A 17,631-nucleotide genomic window follows, 5' to 3' on the forward strand; every position below is an offset into this window, starting at 1 on the left:
TTTACTCTCCAGCCAAGATTGGTTTTGATTTCAGGATCTGGAGAAGAATGTTGCACCATTTTATAGATTAGACTTTATACTCGTCGTAGAATTTGAAGTTATTTTCACAATCAATTTCCATTTGTCCACCAAATGCATTGTTAGCCAAGTCAATAATTGAAAAATGATCTAGCAAAAAATGTCTTCATTGTTTTATGTATTTGCACACTGTTTTGAAGATGCCCAACAAAAACAGACATATTCTATCACTCTACATGCACAATGCTGACACATCATTTTGCCATGCTAATAGTATGCACCATTTTTTCCCCCTGCAGATATGTTCTGAAACTTCAGAGTCAGATCTATGAAATAACAACAGCTGGGTAATGTAATAGCTGTGTTCTTTCCCTGAAGTAAGTTAGTTGTGATCCCTGCAGATTGTGGTCATTTGGCCTATCCTTCACTGCTCCAACCAGTCTGATGAAAGGGAAGGGAAAAGGGGGATACCTAGTCTGTTGTACAACTGAATGCATTCAACTGAAATGTGTCTTCCGCATTTAACCCAACCCCTCTAAATCAGAGAGGTGCGGGGGGGGGGGGCTTCCTTAATCGACATCCACGTCATTGCCGCACGGGGAACAGTGGGTTAACTGCCTTGCAGAACGACAGATATTTACCTTGTCAGCTTGGGATTCGATCCAGCAACCTTTCGGTTAGGGTCCAAAAGATTATGAACATTCTGCTTGTTGTATCTATGCTTACAGCTGCAATCAGATGGATCAGGTCTCGTCTCTCACTTTTTAACGCTCATTATGAGAAACTTAAAGTACCACACACTTTTCTCATTTCTGGAGGGGCAGGCTTTGAAATGTAGTTTTCTTTAATGTTTCCCGATGGCCCCAGACAATTGAAGTTGACCCAACTTCTAATTGTTTCAAATGTCCTGTGTTCGATGAGAGAGTTCAAGATTTTCTTTAACAACCTCTTAGATGTAAAATCCCGTTTTGGGGACCTGTGATGTTCTGGTACCGATTCCAACTGACATTTTCGCTTATAGAGCAATCTGTGGACACCACAGATCGAAATGGCTTGCATTGAGCGGTAGCCCTAATTCTCGTGGATACAGGATTATGTCTATTTTGCCTGTGTGAAGCAGGATGTGAAATCTGACACCACTTGAAGCTGGGAAATCCCTCCTACCATTTCATTCGCTCTTCCAACTGTCCATCAACTCCTGGCTGAACCCTACATCACAGCCACTAACAACACATATGCCTAGAATCCTTACATCATACCACAGCAGGAGAGAGCAGCTTCGTCACTGTAGCACATTCAGATTGATTTAGAACCAGTAATCTAAAACAATTCATAGATTTTATACAAAAAACACTTTCTGTTGGACAAAAGTAATATGAGATCAAAGGCGAGTTCCTAATGATTTCAGGAAGCCAAGCTAGAGCTCTGTGAGACGTCCACAGCGACGGAGGCAGACGTTTTGATTAAGAGAGACCTTTAGAAAATATGCACGTTTTCTCTAACACTAAACATACAAATATGTATTTTACAGTTATAAGGAAGGTGAAATCTTGTAGTTAGTCATTTTATAATTTGTTTAACTTATATGCTTTTTAAATATAAGTAATGTCAAGCCTTATTCATACAGTTTTGTTGAAATAGGAACTACATCACAAAATATTTTATAATATTTGTACTGTGCACTTGAGCTTGCATCCTCAAAAGTGACTACACTTCAGCAATTTACAACTATTTTTTCCAGAAAGGTGAGATCTTAACCTTTCTTGGAGTATGCAGCATTACTAGTTATTGTTTATGGCACTCATGATAAAGTTACTTTTGGGGATTTATGTAGATAACATTTTCGATTGCATTTAGTTACATTTAACTGGTTTTAAATGGAGCATAATTATTTCTGATGGTTTGGAGGGCTCAGATAAATCCTCTTCTGATATAATCTACAATTCACTTGTTATGCTTGTCTTATGTCATTGTATTAAGCCGCTTGAAATAGGTGAGGAAACAACATTTCACTGTACCATTGTATGTGATCACACAAAGGATAATACAAAGACTTTGCTACGCAAAGACTATGATGAGGTGCCCAGAGCAGGAGACTATTGTTATGTCTCCAGGTCAGAATGTTTTCATTTTGATACAGTCCAAACAGAGGACTATACCGTGTTGGTTCAGGTTTGCTGGCTCTTCGGTTCTATGACAGAGACCTCCATGTCCCTGATAATGTAAATAGACCTTAAGAGGTCCTTCCTATTTCCTCTACACAGGGTCACAAAAATGATGCTCACAAGACTGACTTATCTATGAAGACAATGAGGACAGAGACTCATCTAATCAGTCACACTACTAGACTCTCTCAGGGTCACGTGAATTCCACACTTCTTTTGTTTGCATCAGTACTGAGTTTACACTGCTTGTTCCCAGAAAGAATGAAAAATGTTGCACCACTAGTTCCCAGAAGAAAATTAAAATACAAATAAATAAGTCATTTTCATACATGTTTTTTGGAGGAAATTTGTGCAATCTTTGTGCATAAGTTAGTATTGTGTGCTTTCAGAGATAGCTGGAGCGAGAGTAGAACACGTGGGCAGACAGACATGCAGGGAGAATAACAGACATCTTGGTAGTTTCAGGGAGAGTGGACTCTGAGAGGAAGCCCACAGGGGAAAAGACTGGATGCTGTGTCAACATAGTTACTTTGACTGCTGGCTGCAGTGAGGCTTCAAGAAGCATGAGACAGGGTGTTTGTGTGTGTGTGCTTGCGTGTGTGTGTGTGTGTGCACCCATACATTTACATGTATGTGTGGTGCGCATGTACATGTGTGCTTGCCTGCGTGCGTGTTTTAGGGGGATATAAAGGGTGGAAACCAGGCCCTCCACTCCTCAGACATGGTCCATTGTCCAGCGAGCTCTTTGTTGTCCTGAGGTAATTATCAGTAGTGTTTGTTGTCAGAGCGATGGCTGCTGATTATTTCGGTTTGCTTTAGATGGCACAGCCAGACAAAGGCAAAGCGCCCAGTCTCCGCTTGCCTCGCACAAGGTCATCAGTGGGAGAGCAAACAATCAAGTTTATGGAGTTTACATTGGCTCATATCACATGATGATTGTATTCTGTTACTGTTATTGTAAAGAGCAGTACACTCTTAGAAAAAGGGTTCTTGTGCTGTCCCCATAGGAGAAACCTTTTTGGTTCCAGGTAGAACTCTTTTGAACTCAAAAGGGTTCTTCAAAGGGTTCTCCTACTGGGACAGCCGAAAAAACCCTTTTATGTTCTTAGATAGCAGTTTTTTTCCCAAGAGTGTAGGATATGCTGGCCAGCAGCATCCATTATCTTGCATATTGCACTGTAACTGTAACAGACTTATTGCTTGAAGTTTATCTGAATTGAAAACACCAAACCTCAAAATCTAGTGGACAAAGCTGGTCTGTGAATACATTTCAAACCGTAGAGTTGAATTTACAGCTGCACACTCCCCTCCATGTTTTAGTACTTTTTGGACATTTAGTTGTGGTTTTAGTGGTGTCGGGAGTGGGGGTGAAAGTGAGGAGGAGGGGGGGGGGGGGGTAAGGTCCTTGAGACTGTGAGAACGTTTGTATTAAATTCCCATTTCCACCCATTGTGTGAAGAGCTGGCAGAATTCCACATGCACTGACTCACTCGCGCACGCCCCTGTGAGCTGGGGTAGAGGTGCAGTGTACACCTCTCTGGCCCCTTGAGACCACCTTCCTCCCTTGCCCCCTCTCCTCAGTCTGGGAAGGAAATCGACTCCTGGGACCCTAACCCAGACCCCTGGGGGCTTCAGGGCAACCAGTGATTACATTAAACCTCTCTCAGTGTGTATATAGCGTGTAGGGAGTTACCCAGAGATAAAGAAGTGAAATCTTTGGCCGGGCTCGGAAACTCAAGCCGTGGGGCTTCTGTGTTTTGTATACTTTCATAGTCAGAGCGCTGTCTATCTGTCATCAGTATGGCTGAACAACAAGTCAAGGAGACTTCTAGTGCTCTCTCTCTGTCTGTGTGTGTGTGTGTGTGTGTGTGTGTGTGTGTGTGTGTGTACCATGGTGATGACACTTGTCATCTCGCCTGCCTTGTCATGTTTCCCGCTCCTCCGGGCAGCCAGTGGAATAAACCACTCAGCAAATCCCACGCCTGCTCTGGAGAAGTTATCCGGCCACAGCTCTGTGTAATAATAAACAGCATCCACCCAGCCGCCTCCATCATCAGAGGAGATGAAGACAGTGTTGTGGTTAGTCAGATGGGGTGACACTGAGTGAAGTGACAGTCAGCAGAGGGATGTGAGGTTGGCGTGTGTCACTGTCTTGTGGAAAGATGATTTAAGGTAAGCATAACGTAGAGTGAACCACTATCCTAAATGCTTAGCTAGCTAGTATGTAGTATATTGGAAGATTGGAAGGTTTGCGAGTTCAATCCCCGTCCGAGTCATACCGAAGACTGTAAACATGGTAAGGTGCATCTCTGCTTGGCACTCAGCATTAGGGAGATAGATTGGGGGTAAGGCTATGTGATAGTCTAGGGTTTTGCAAGCTGCACACCCACACACACACACCCACACACACACACACACACACCATGATCATATCATGTCAGTATCACTCTAAGACTCTAAAACAATGTGCAGTGATAAAACAGTTTACGTTCAGTGGAAACACTGCACACTCCTCATGAATCAAGTGAAGTGCCCATGGAAAGAATGTCTGCTCGGTTTTGCTCCATCCGTCCCGTTTCCTCTGTTCCTCAACAGTCTTCTTATCGCCAAACAAATGTGTTGAGTCATGCAGATAGAGTATATCTTACAGCATGCTCAACACTACACACAGCTATCCTATGACCTATCCGATGCCCAATCCCAGGTTTTTCCTGCTGCAGTAAAACTGTTGTTTTTATGTGTAGAAGCACAATACATATTTATGTTTTTCTTCAGCTTGATTTACTAGACAGCTTGTTTTTGTGAACTTATAATTACACATTTTTCCAATTAAGTAATTGGCATTAATGTAATTCCACAACCCATTGCCATCAACTTATCAGTTATCAATCAATCAATAAGACAGTACATCTCTACAGTTCACTGATCTCTACAAGGACTGAGACAGTGCAATGATTTTATACTGGCTTCTCTCATTACAAACCATTCTAGACACTTTCTGTGCGTCCTCTGTATTGTGACAGTTGAGTGGAAATTGGCCCCACTTTATTGCTCCATGTACTTGGAACAGGGTGCCATGTTTCCAGCTGTACCCTCCCTCCCTTAGTTTGTCCTGTCCTGGAAAGACAACATGGTACTCATTAGGCCCAGCGAGCCTCCCAGCTGCTGCCCCGGGGTGAGGGTGGGGCAGGGGGAGGATGGGGTTAGGATGAGGGTGAGAGTGGGAGTGGGGGTGGGGAAGGAGGAGGATTGGGTGACATGGGTCCCATTCTGGAACAGGGTTAACCCATAGCTCCGGGGCAACAGAGCACCGAACAGGGGCATGGCACGGAGATTGTTCTTACTGCACAAACCTGAATCGACAATGGCCATACCTAATGTCTGCATATACACGCTCATAAGCATGTACTTTCCCGAACACACACACCACCCAAAACTCCACTGATGTGATTATAGAAAATCAGCAGATAAAACGAAGGAAGTGCTAATCACAACAACATGTATTACTATGTGTGTTGTATGAGTAGCCAATTTAAGAGACTACAATAAACTATATGGTTTGACTTAGAGAATAAGAGCATGAAGATCAAATCAGCCCTTTTTTTTACTTCTACTTATATTCGAGCTTTCTCAGCCTGATAGGCTGAAATTGTAATTAGGCCTACAGGAATAGAATAGCTTTCCCATCGGAATATTATGATTAACAAGGAAGGGGAGTGGTGTGATACTTTATCCAGCCAGAATGTCTCTGGAATATTACAGTAGATTAGGAAGTTGAATAACCCTTTGGAGAGTCGTTGGCTGAAAGAGAAAAGGGAGGGGGAGAGAAAAAGAGAGAGAAAGCAAAATAAATAGAGAGGGGAGTAGTAAATATAGCAGTAGAAATATAAAACAAGAGAAAAAGAAACAGAATGTGTTCCCGAGGACACAAAACAAAGGGAAGGAGAAGATAAAAATGAGAGAGAAAAGTTTGACTTAGGGAAAAAAGAGTGAGAAGAAATTAGCGAGCATGTGAGAGTGACAAAGAGCTGAAGAATGACAGTGAGAGAGACAAACCCATGAGCTCTGCTAGTCAGTTCACGCTCTAGCCAGTGGAAGGCTCTTGAGCACAGGACGTTGCGCTGCAGGTGCTGATATGTGTTCAGGAAGTGGCTGGAGCGCAGGGCAGGAATCACCCAGTGTGCAGCCCAGTCAGACAGAACCAGGAATGGGCATCCTGGAGCAGGGGCAGAGACAGGAAAGCCTGTCTTCTGGTTGCTTGCTCAGCCCTCAGCCCAGGGATAAGGGACAATGTAGTTCCCAAAAGCTAAAGATGAGGTATCTAAGAACAGTGTGATGTATTGATAGTGATGAATGTTGATGCACAGGCAGTGGAAGGTCAGCTCTGCTATTGAATCTAAACTGCAGGTCTAATCTAATCTCAGGTCTAATCTCCCCCACCCCCCCATTGTAATATACTATACACATGTACACGTGTTGTTATTTACCCTGCTTTAAAAGAGACAAACAGCACTCAACCCCTGGAGAAAACCTACGATTGCTTGACTGCTGAGTGGCCAGTTTGCAAGGTCACATTAATTAGGGCACATCGTAGCAGAATAGTTTTGCAATGGAAGACAAAAAGAAAACAATTATTTTTATACAAGTTCAGGTAGTCCCTCCCTGTTTCATTCAGTTATCTTTTGTTTGGCGCCTGGGGGGGGGGGAATTACGACCCGAGTTAAGCTCACATAAATAGAACATAATTATCTTTTTATGCACTTTTCTCTATGCGTATTCTGACCTTGAATTTAAGCATGAGAATAGGATGCTATTCACCCGCTATTCGTTTGGGGTGGAGATGGAATAAATGAAGGTGTGACGGAGGTGTGTCTACCGATACAGCATATTCTGACCTTGACTTAATTCCCTAATAATTCCACCCCCTTTATACGTGAGGAAACCATGAATAAGGTCTGGCGAACCTACCAGTTCCAAGTGGGAAAAGCATATATTGCACTTCCTTTTTTCCAATAGAAATAACACCATTCGTGCACTGTAATTTACAACTTGACAAGAGCTATTTATAAGAGCAAGTAGATGAGTAATCCACTTGGATAAGGGAATTGTAAATATAAATATACATTTCAATGACATCTATTTTAGACAAATGGAAAAACCAGTCATATGGCAGCAAACTGTAGCATATCAACATATCAACATATGAAATGCTGTGCCATTATGGAGATTTTTTAATTGTACTGCCTTTTAACCTCAAGGGATGGCCACGCTACAATTTCTTAATTATAGGTTACCCTGACTTTCTCTGTTTCCTATTTCTATCATGTTAAATATTAGCCACTATCAGTATCGACCGTCAGTAGGCATAATAACCACACATATTCAGCTGCCAATTTACTGTTAGTTCCCTTCAGTTGGTACAACCTACATTATCATTCCATAAAAATAAAAAAATGTGTTGCTTCCTCTGTAAACGCTGGCACGAACGTGTGGTTGTTGCTGAGGATCATTAGTAACAGTAGAGAATATATAAAAAAGACATGTAGGCTAAATTAAATCGTTATGGAGTGGAGCGCAGACCAAGCTGTAACAGTTTGAACCCATCGCATGGCGCAATACTTGGTCGTGTCATCACACAGTTCCATGGTTAGTGCAGGTAATAGATGAAGGTAAAGCCTACTACTGTACACTATTCTCCCTACTATAATTCTATGTACATTAATCATCCAACATTAACATGGGTTGAAGACTCTGATTGTGGCAATTTTCAGAATGACTCAAACTACCGTTTTCTGTCTTTTGTGCGTAAAGGCCCTCAAACCTGTTTTTTTTATGATTTATAAATAATTTCCTAAACTTAAATAATCTACAAGATCAGATCATTTTTAAATCTATCAATTGGTGCTGAAATGGAGACGAGTATGCATATACTTAGATGACTTTCATTGATCCCCAATTGTTTGTGTTAGTGATGTGAGAATACAAAAATCAAAGTTTGCATCATCACAAAGAGGACCTTTTTTGCCGATGTCGTCAGTATTTTTGTTGATAATCATGCTCCCTTCAAAAAATGAAAGGTTAAAGGTAGATTGAATGCCTGGTACACTCCGGAATTATCAGAAGTCATTCAAAAAAGAGATGACGCTTGGTTCAAGGCCAGGAACACAGGCTTAGGCCCGGACTGGCAAGCTTTTAAGCAACTGAGGAATAATTGTGTAAGACAAATAAGACTAAATCTGATTATTAAGTAACCACTCTTTTGGATTAAAATGATAACCTGGCTAAATCCTGAAGGGTTCTACTTCCTTCTCTCTGCCACAACAAATTAATTGATCACTGATGCACTGGTGTCGGCGTTGGAAATCCGCGATGAGGCCTGGGTCCAGGATGTCCATGGTGGGGACCAAGCACCTCTCCTCTGGGCCATAACCCTGGAAACAGGAGACAAAGGGCTGTGAGACATGGGTTTAACTCTGGACACATGAAAGGTGGGATGTATACGAAGGGCACGGGGCAACAAAGGATGAACAGCAGAGGGGTTAATAATTTTAGAGATGGGAAACGGGCTGCTAAACCGGGGGGAGAGTTTGCAGGATTCCACACGGAGGGGCAGATCCCGGGTCTTCCGTACGAGACGATACCGGGGAGCCGGGGTCTGATGGTGATCCGCTTGTTGTCGATACCTGGAGGTGGTCTGGAGGAGGGCCGAGAGTAGTCTCGAGATCCTGGTTGGCTCGCTACGACTGGCCATTGGACTGGGGGTGGAACCCAAAGGACAGGCTGACCGAAGACCCATTGAGGGTGTAGAACGCCTTCTAGAACCGAGATGAGAACTGAGGACCCCGGTCGGAGACCATGTCCACGGGCAGTCCATGGATCCGGAAGACGTGCTGCACCATGAGCTGGGCCGTCTCCTTGGCCGAGGGTAGTTTGGGGAGAGGAATGAAGTGGGCAGCTTTGGAAAACTGGTCGACCACAGTCAGGATGCCAGTGTTGCCCTCAGACAGGCGGAGACCTGTGACAAAATCCAGGGATATGTGGGACCAGGGACAGTGAGGGACAGGCAGTGGTTGAAGAAAACCAGCCGGAGCTTGCTGAGGAGTCTTGTTCTAAGCACAGACAGTGCAGGTGGTGACAAACGCGGCGACATCCGGAACCATAGTAGGCCACCAAAAGCATTGTCGCACGAAGGCCAGGGTCCGACGGGAGTCCGGAAGGCAGGCAAGCCTGGAGGAATGGGCCTACTCCAGGACCACGGATCGGACAGCGTCAGGCACAAACATCCAGTTATCTGCCAGGTTTTTGTGGTCGGTCCACACAATGAACGGATGTTCCGCACCTTCTAGCCAGTGCCTCCATTCCTCCAGTGCCATCTTCACCGCAAGAAGCGCTCGATTCCCCACATCGAAGTTCCTCTCCGTGGCATTGAGGCGGTGGGAGAAGAAGGCACAGGGATGCAGCTTAAGGTCCAGGGCAGAACGTTGGGACAGGACAGCCCCCACTCCGACATCTGAAGCATCGGCCTCCACCCCGAACTGAAGGGTCAGGATGAACCAAGATAGGAGCAGTGGTGAAGCAGTGTTTGAGGTCCTGGAACTCCCGGTCAGCGGCAATAAAAATGTACAACCCCCAGGAAACAGCTGCACCCTGGACGTAGGCTGAGGCCAATCCACCACCGCTCTCACCTTCCCGGGGTCCATCTGGACACTTCTAGCAGAGATGATGTAACCAAGAAAGGGGATGGTGGAGCGATGGACCTCGCACTTCTCCACAAACAGCTGATTCTCCAGAAGGCATTGAAGAACCTGCCGGACATGGAGCACATTTTCTTGGGGAGAGCAGTAGAAGACGAGGATGTCATCAATGTAGACAACGACGAACCGGTTCAACATGTCACGGAGAACATCATTTACCAGAGCCTGGAACACAGCAGGGGCGTTGGTGAGGCCAAAAGGCATGACCAGATACTCGTAGTGGCCGCTGGCCATCTTCCACTCATCCCCCTCTCGTATCTGCAACAGGTGGTAGGCATTCCGTAGATCCAGCTTGGAAAACAGTGGCCCCCTGGAGTGGCTTGAAGGCCGAGGAAATGAGTGGTAGCGGGTAGCGGTTCTGAACAGTAATGCCATTGAGTCCCTGGTAGTCAATGCATGGGCGCAGGATCTTGTCCTTTTTCTCCACGAAGAAGAACCCTGCGCCAGCGGGAGAGGAACAGATAAATCCTGCAGCTAGGGAGTCCCCAATGTAGGTCTCCATAGCCTTGGTCTCCGGTCCCAACAGAGAGTACAGACGTCCCCGGGGCGGCGTGGTGCTATGGAGAAGGTCAATCCCGCAGTCATAAGGTCTGTGTGACGGAGGCGAAGTGGCCCGGGCCTTGCTGAACACCTCCCGGAGGTCCTGGTACTCCGCAGGGATGGCGGAGAGGTCCGGGGCACCTTCCGAACCCCCAGGGAGACGTCTCGGGGCAGGTTGCACTGACTTCAGACAATGGGCGTGGCAGAACGGACTCCAGCCCATGAAACCGTTGACCAGTTGATTAGGGGATTGTGTTGCTGGAGCCAGGAGAATCCCAAAACCACGGGAATCTGAGGAGACTTGATGAGTAGAAATTAAATAGTCTCGCTGTGATTCCCTGACACCTGTAGGTTGATAGGAGTGGTATTATGAGTGACCCGGCCTATAGAGCGCCCGTCCAGCGCTCTAACATCCATGGGAATGGAGAGGGGCTGAGTGGGGATGTTCAGCTCGGAAGCCAGGGTAGCATCCAAAAAGCTCTCATCAACTCCAGAGTCAATGAGGACCCCGGAGAGATTTAGACTGGTTTCCTCACAGCAGAATGGCATGAAAAGGGGTGCGAGCAAGGGAAGCAGAAAAGTTCTCCATATGGCCCACCAGAGTACTCGCTCCTACCGGTGAGCCTGGTCTTTTAAAGAACAAGAGGACACAAAATGACCAAGAGTCCCGCAATACAGACAACTCTTCGTGTTGATCCAGTATTGCCTTTCCACTGGTGACAGCCCAGCTCTGCCTAGTCACATACCGTGGCTCCTTTAAAAGTTGTGAGCTTACACCACGGGACTTAGAGGTACCCAGCATCACGGCTTCATTGCTTCAGACCACCACAAGGGGGAGTTAGAGCACTCATTATGCATTTGGGTCCCAAGGTTTTTATATGACCAATCATATCGAGTGGTTCCAATGATGAATTTGACGCGGGCCACCCATCCCTGGTGGCTTTCTTCATCAAAGATGGCTGACAAAACATTACGGGGAAAGCAGATGTAAGTAGTTATAATGTCATAACGAGTCAAGCTAAAAATGTACAATTGAGAGGAATATGTTAGTTAATGTAGAGACAAACGATTGTGCATATTTTTTTGTCATAAAGTTAATTTACAAAAATCGCGATTTAGCAAGTTAAAAACTTCTTAGGGATAGGCGTCCCGCTAGCAGGACACAAGCCGACAACATCCGGTGAAATTGGAGGGCACGCAATTCAAATAAATAATCGTAATATTAAACATTCATGAACATGATTCTTATATCATTTAAAAGCTTAAATTATTGTTAATCTAACTGCGTTGTCCGATTTCAAAAAGGCTTTATGGCGAAAGCATACCATGTGATTGTCTGAGGACGGCACCCCACATCAACATGTTTTTCAACCAGCACAGGCTTCACAAAATCATAAACAGCGATGAAATAAATCACTTATTTTTGAAGATCTTCCTCTGTTTGGGTCCCAGCTCTTTAATAATACTTCCTGTTGACCTGACCTTACCTATGATCATGCTGTGCCCTCTATGTCAGCCAGTTCAGATGCGGGAGGGGTTCACCAACACAGCTGATATAACCTAGAGGAATTAGGGAGAAGGGTGAGAGAGGGTTGAAGTAAAGGAGAGAGACTGTTATTGTGTGTGTGTGGTCTCACCTGGTGTCCACACTAAGTGGCCAAAGAATACTTTATGCTGAAAAACATACACATGAGGACAGACAATAGAAGATAATGTCATTACTAGACATAAATACCACTTGAAGCTTGATGATGACGATCATTTGAATCAGCTGTGTAGTGCTTAGGCAAAAACTAAAATGTGCACAGGTGTTTGGAGCTTTCCGATGTGCCACAGCTGGTGAGATGTCAGGTTCGCCTCCGTATTTAAGGGGGATTATTCCAACTCTCTGAAATGCTGCAGATCTGCCCGCAGACGAGGTAGGAACACATATCCCACACAGAAGAGGTGGATAGAATTCGACAGGTCAAGGTATCCTTCTTCCTCCAAACTGTGCATGTGAGACAGGTTCCATGTACAACAAGACAGGCAGAGAGGAAGAGAAAAAGAACACAGAACAGTTTAATTACCTCTGGTTATGGACACTTTTGCCAGCAATAAAGCTTTCACGGCCTGTTCCTCGGACAGTGAACATCTGGCAATATCTACATTTTCGACCCCTTGATCAGCTCGCACTCTGAAAGTAAAGAAAATAGCTTATTTTTGTAGATATGAAAACAATAACTGAGATACGACCGTTCAATCTAAAGCAGCAGATGTCATTCAGGATACGTCAATACAGCACAGAAAGCTTAACACCAGACTGGTATTATCCTGCTTCATTATTTATGTATTACCAGTTGATGAAGAACAACTCCAATTTCATACATCATTGAAAATTTGTCTAGGAATAACAAAGAATAAAATTAAAATAACTTCTTAGATTTAATGGAGACATTATACATCTTAGTACCTTATCAATTTATGATTTGTATCAATGTGGACGAGAGCCAGGGGTGCAGGAACAGAGTATTTTTGCCGAGCAATGCAACAAAGCTGGATCATTCTGGCAATGATACACGCTGCAAAGACTCTTCGCCATTGTACACGATGGCCCATTGCTCTGAGACTTCCTTTGACCACTCTAAAGCCCGCATGGGGCATCCTTGTTATGAACCCACGCTGAATCATAGGAGCTAACTACTAGCTATGTAAAAGTTAGACGGAAGACCGCCCAGTGCTGCTTACCTGAGATGCCATCATCACACAGTCCTTCTTTGTAGGTGTCCGCTATGACTTCCTTTGTGTCGGAAAGAAAGGCTGAACAGTATTGGTTGTAGCCTAACACACTCAAAGAAATGCCAAAATGGAGGGTGGTTGATAGCGAAATGAAATTGGAGTTTGGTTTTCAAATACTTTTTTTGTTCTCAAAATATTTTGGGGGGAATAAAAAGCATAAAGTTTTGCGCTCAATTACAAAATATTTGATTGTGAATTTTATTTTTTTTAAGCCTTGTTTTTGCTATCAGAACTATTATTTTTGATTTGGCCGGCTGTTGTTCCCATATAGCAGTAGCCCAGGTTAGAGCCCTCCCGGACATCAGTGTGATGAGGTAGGCTATCTTGGAGCCTACCTCATCCGAGGGGAAGGAGGAGGGCTGAGAGAGAAATGCCTGACAGGTGCTCGGCTCTCCATTGAAGAGTTCCGGGGGAGGTAAGAAGGGCTCTCGAGAAGGTGGAGTGACCGATGAGACGGCACTGCTAACAGCTGAGTTACTGAGGGGCTGTGGGGTAACCACCGTGATAGGCTGCCTCCCAGACAACCCACGGAATGCCTCCCAGACAACCCACAGAATTTCTCCAGCTAACGCCCGGTCATGGCGTTCAGCCAATGTTTGGACCCCCTCCATAAGGCCATGAAGCAATTCCTTGTGCCTACCGATGGTGGCTCCTTGGGAAGAGATGGTATTGCACAGCTGGCCCGGGTCTGCTGATAATTGTGCACGACTTCAAATGAAACAAGCAGGGAGCAGGTTTCGATCCCTCAACCTTCTTGCCCGAAGTCCAGTGCGCTATCGACAGTGAGGAATAATGGGAAAGTCATTTTGCTTTGAAAGTTGATAAACTTGTAAACTCACTTGAGAAAATGGCCTTTGAATATTTTGGTACTACTACTGAAGAGCCCTTCTTTGTCTACACCCATTGTTCACACCCTCTTAAGCTTTAGCCCCACCCATCTCTTTAAGGGTTGATCTGAGCGTTCTGTATTAACAACTGCAGTCAAGCACCCAAGCTAACTTGCTAGCTACTTCCAGAGACAAATGAGAGAACAGCTCACTGAACATTACTCGCCCTAGCAGAGCTTGTCAGGCTGTTGTGTTATCCAGACTGTTGGTGACTGTAACTGTGCTGTCAGATTGTCCGTTCATAAATTCAGAGAGTTCTGACCTCACAACGGCAGTCAAGCACCCAAGCTAACTGGCTAACATTGGCTAGCTTGCTAGCTACTTCCAGACACATAATGAGAGAACACCTCACTATGACCATTTTACTCGCACTAGCAGAGCTGGTTAGATTTTTTTCATGTTATCCAGAGTGTTGGTAACTATAACTGTGCTGCTGGCAACAATTTGATTATGCTTTTTTGCCGACATTTACAGCCATATTCAACGGGTGTTGAGCGTTCGTAAATTCATCAGTTATTCTGCGCTCTGGCACACTCAGACGAGAGTCTTTTGTTAAGACATGTAGCTAGCTAGGTAAACAATGAACCATAATCCCAACTCATGACGTGACTACCCTGCATGAATCTGTAGGTAGCTAACCAACCAGGTTCAATATTAACCAGCTAACATTAGGCTATAACTAGTCAAGCAAATGGCTATGAAATACGAATAATAAGATCATACACGTAACGTTAGCTAGCGAGCCAGCCAGCTAACGTTGGCTTGTTAAAAGTACACTTTAACATGAAATGAAACCACTTTCTGTCAAAATTAGAAACGTGTAATATCTGAAAATGTAGCTAGCTAGACTGTCTTACCCGTATACATCATGGATGGACATGTCTCCTGTCGGATACCATGGTTGCCCTTAATTTGAAGATGTCATCCGCAGACAGGTGTTTTCTCCATCTCCTTAGCTATCATACTCGAATTCCACTGACTTCAAAACTCGGTCATCCAGAAAGTGGAGAGCATACACGTAATGTTAGCTAGAGAGCCAGCCAGCTAACTTTAGCAAGCTAACAGTAGACTTTATCTTGACATTAGGCTTATGCAGTTTTACTATGCGATACTTTTTTTTTTAAAGCCTCGTTAGACAGGATTACATTAGACATACTGACTAGCTCAAATAGACAGTAGCATGCTATATGGCAGACCAATCCAAATTCATCTCTCGGCAAGTCCAGCCCACTCATTACCTCAGCCAATCATGGCTAGCGGAAAGGTTGCTGGCTTTTTCTGTGGATAAACCAACTAGGCTCATAATTTAACAATTTTATTTGTATTTACAGATGGCATACAAGTTTGTTATTAAGGCACACGAAAGATCACATGTTCGAGAAGGCATTTCTGCAACAACAAAAAAAGCATTTTGATAATAAAAAAAAGGTTACGTTCAAACGGCTCTCCTGTGAAGTAGTGACCCGTGACATACACATGGTTTCCTGAAACAGGTCACATTTTAGATTCTTCAAAGTAGCCACCTTTTGCCTTGATGACAGCTTTATACACTCTTGGCAATCTCTCAACCAGCTTCAAGTGGAATGCTTTTCCAACAGTCTTGAAGGAGTTCCCACATATGCGGAGCACTTGTTGGCTGCTTTTCCTTCACTCTGCGGTCCAACTCATCCCAAACCATCTCAATTGGGTTGAGGTCAGGTGATTGTGGAGGCCAGGTCATCTGATGCAGCACTCCATCACTCTCCTTCTTAGTCAAATAGCCCTTACACAGCCTGGAGGTGTGTTGGGTTATTGTCCTGTTGTAAAACAAATTATAGTCCCACTTAGCGCAAACCAGGGGATGGCGTATCGCTGCAGAATGCTGTGGTAGCCATGCTGGTTAAATGTGCCTTGAAATGTAAATAAATCACCAACAGTGTCACCAGCAAAGCACCCCCACACCATCACACCTCCTCCTCCATGCTTCATGGTGGGAACCACAAATGCGGAGATCATCCATTCACCTACTCCGCGTCTCACAAAGACACAGCGGTTGTGAATATTTATGTTGTATTATCCAGGGCGCATTTGAAAAAGAGACATACTGTAAGTCTCAATATGTCTTCACTGTTTAAAATAAAGGTTAAATAAAATAAAAAATATTCTCGTGAGTCTGTCCACAAAATTTGAATTAAAAGATACACTGAATTTAAAGGGGTGGCTTAACATAAATGTTCTGAAACCCATATTGAATTAAAACTCCATGAGAAAATCAGTTGGCCAGCAAATGGGAGGATTTGGTTGAATTACATTTATTCAGAGCGCACAAGGTAGCCGGGGCGGATTGGCCATCTGGCAAATGCCAGATGAGCTCGATCATTTTTTAGTTGGGTGGGCTGATCAAAATTGACAAACCAAAAAAAAAAATTTTTTTTACATAAAAATACAAAAACGAAAAGGTGACATGGTTGGCAGGTACATGGGCCTGTTAAGTTATTTACGCAATTTCTCTGTTATACTAATCTATAATCAACGTTTGACTTATCAGTGGGCAACGACCAGCCCCCCTACCAAGATGGGCCAGTCTGGTTTTCTGATAGGCTGAGATGAGGTCATGCAAACTCACATATAAAATTAAAACACAGAGCAAAATTGGTTCTGATTGTATAATATTTGAAAATAGAATTGCGGGATAAACACAGCTTTGGAAGGTGCGTCCACTTGTCCCTTTCGAAGAGAGGAGGGCCTCAGCTATCTGTAGGTATTATTTCTCAACTCAATAGTCAGCTCAATAGCAACTATTTCACAACCAAGATATTTGGGTGACGCGCGCAAAGTGCGCTCCCCTGAAGGTAGGCACATCTGCAGAGTGCATTACAGGACTGAATAAGGTAAGTCTGAATAGCAAATACTGAGAAGTGCGTAGGACCTTCGTGTGTAGGAATGGCGTACATTTTGTGTGTAGGAAAGCCGTACATTTCCTAAATCTGAATCCCCCCCAATAAATATGACCCTATTGTCCTGCCCGTCTGTCTGCCCTAAGGCCAACTGAGGCCTCTTAGAAACTTGCTAGAAGCACACAGAGGGTCTGAGACATGGAGTGCATGCTGCAGGTTTGGAGCAGGCCGGGATGTGGCCCTATTGTTTTCAGGGTCACCCCTCTTTTCCTTCCAGGGCTGCAGAAGGCCTGCTCTCTCCCTCAAGGCTGAAACCTCTTAACTAAACACAAAAACGCTTTACACATACATTTTCGGTTTCACTCTCTCACCTCAAAACGTTCGGAGATGAGGTGGTTTTATAAGATCAAAGCAAGGTGTGTCTGTGGGGTATCCAATTTGTGATTTATTAATAAATGTAAAGGGGTCGTAAAGGGGACCTGTGTGGTTCTAGTCCCGACCGATATTTTAGCTTATAAATCGATCTGTGTACAGCATAGATCGAAATGGCTTGCATTGAGCGATAGCCCTTGTTCACACAGACACAGACTCCTGGCTGAATCCTACAGCCGTT

The sequence above is a fragment of the Salmo trutta genome, chromosome 4, assembly GCF_901001165.1.
Source record: "Salmo trutta chromosome 4, fSalTru1.1, whole genome shotgun sequence".
Classification (NCBI taxonomy): domain Eukaryota; kingdom Metazoa; phylum Chordata; class Actinopteri; order Salmoniformes; family Salmonidae; genus Salmo; species Salmo trutta.